Raw genomic sequence first — 2,215 nt, 5'->3', positions numbered from 1 at the left:
GAAGTTTCTTTTTTTTTTTTTTCTTTTTCATTTATTATGTATATGTACATGTCTATAAGAAACCTCCGCTCTGCTCCCCGCTCTGCCCAGCCCGATGCGCTGCCCGTGCCGTGCCCCCCTGCACGAGCTCCGCCCGCTCCGTCGAGCCCCAGCTGGGTTCAAAGCCTTCCATTCCCGACCAATGGGCTCGGATTATTAACACATTATTAAAAACTCCGTTCGGAGCACCTTAATGAGACCTGCACTTACTAGCGATGGGAACGAATTTCACAGCGGTGAAGTGATCAGTTAAGCCGCTTCTATAGTTTCCAGACTAAGCAAAAGGCTTTTGCCTAATTGAATTCAACTTCTCTCGGCATGCAGAGGCCGAACTCTGTCCTCCAGTGTGAGGTGCCGATCAGAGTCGGTTCTGTCCGGGAAAACGGGCCATCAAGGGAATTTCATCCCGAGGTGGGAGTGCTGTTTGAGGGGTGCTGCGGTGCTCCGAGCGGGGCAGAGCCCCAGCCCCGTGCAGTCCGCGCCAGGTGCTGGGAGCCCTTTGTCGAACTCCTCTTTCGCAGCCCACCGAGCGTGTAGGAAAACGAAGCCTGTGCTTCCCCCAGTCTCCTCTTTTTACCGCCCCTGACAAAATTGCCGCGCACAGCCTGTGTTCGGAAGCCCCCGCGCAGCAGTGATCAGGCAGAGGACACAACGCATCCTCCAGACAGCTGAGGAAGGGACTGAAAAACTTCAGAGCAGAGAAACAGAAACAAATACATCATCCAGCGCAGATTTATTATGGCTCCGGTCTGTTTTGCTGAGTATGACTCAGCCAGAAGAGAGTATCGGCTCGGTTTGACGGCGAGCAAGTCTTAAAAATCACGGATCGAATCCAAGTTCCAGCAGCAGTTTCAGAAGGGTTCGGAGAGGGGGAGCGGAGCCGCACAGGGGCCGGAGCCGAGTCGTGGCCCAGGGAACAGCCCGGGCCCGGGGGCACCCTCCGGCCAAACCACTGCGGGATCCCCCGCCCCGCTGCTCAGAACTCGTTCTCCCAGGCCGGGTGTGCTCGGGGCCCAGAGCGGCCCTCCCTCGTCGTATTTCATTTTAGACACCGGGAAGACGCGTTTGGTTGTCCAACTAAATAGGACGTATCACCTCCAGTTAAATGCGTTAATTATATTACGCTGCCGATTCAGCTTTGTTTTTCATCATTTTAAAAAATCCGAACAAATCAATTACATTAGCCATATGGCTTGATCATATCAGCTAATTTCGCCCTCCCCCCCAACCCCCCTTTTTCCCCCTTAAATTATTTTTGGAAAGTAATTGTTGTTTAAACACTGACAACTTATTAGTTGAGGTGTTTAAGAAAGATCTCTCTGCTCCTGTCTTAGTTAAAAGATGATTGAAATGACAATGAATACTCACAGCAAAGCCATTAAATCATCCCTTCCTGTGATTTTCACTTTCTATGTGCTAAAAGAGTTCACAACAACAGTGGCTGTGTGCAGCCTGATTTATACTTCTGGAATGGAGGCCGAGAGACCATCAGGCTTCAATTCAATCCATTCCAGTTTGTAATGATTTGCCTAAAATGAGCCAGGTTTTGGTATGCAGCAGGTAAGTAGTCATTTTTCTTAGTTATTTTAAAGGTGTGTAGCGTTGAGAATGTACAAGTGGTTCCACTCCAGCATTTACACACTGCAAATATAAAACTTCACCCCTCAGTGATCTTAATACTTCGTCCATTAAATGTACTTACTCATTTAAATGGCAGTGTATTTAACTGCTAAACAGATGGTCTACAGTGCGCACAATTATAAAGCAAGGGTTTGTGTATGTTGCCGTATTTTAGACTCCAGATTTCCTGCTTCCCTATACATTTTTCAAAGCAGTTTGTTTTTCCATGCAAAATGCTACCACAGGTGGAGAAGCAGTCTGGAACTCATTTCTTGTGCTCCCGGACACCAGAGCACGTTCCTTCAGGCACCCTTCTTCATTTTGTGAGGAGGATTTTAACTAGTTCTGCACTTCAGGTATTTCAAGCCTTTCAAAAGCTGGTCTGAAATGCTCAGGATTATGCCCATTTAAAAAATATTTTATAGACATTTCTGGTTGTGTTTACTTTGTCAAGTAAATAATGACAAAATGTCTTGGCCCCATATCGATGTTTCCTGCCAGTGCAGAGCTCGGCCCACTTTCCTTACTGCACTTTCTGTCTTTCCCCTCATTCCCA

The sequence above is a fragment of the Excalfactoria chinensis genome, chromosome 7 (assembly GCF_039878825.1).
Source record: "Excalfactoria chinensis isolate bCotChi1 chromosome 7, bCotChi1.hap2, whole genome shotgun sequence".
Lineage (NCBI taxonomy): Eukaryota > Metazoa > Chordata > Aves > Galliformes > Phasianidae > Excalfactoria > Excalfactoria chinensis.
The sequence above is the reverse complement of the archived record's forward strand: the minus strand, read 5'-3'. Positions refer to the sequence as shown.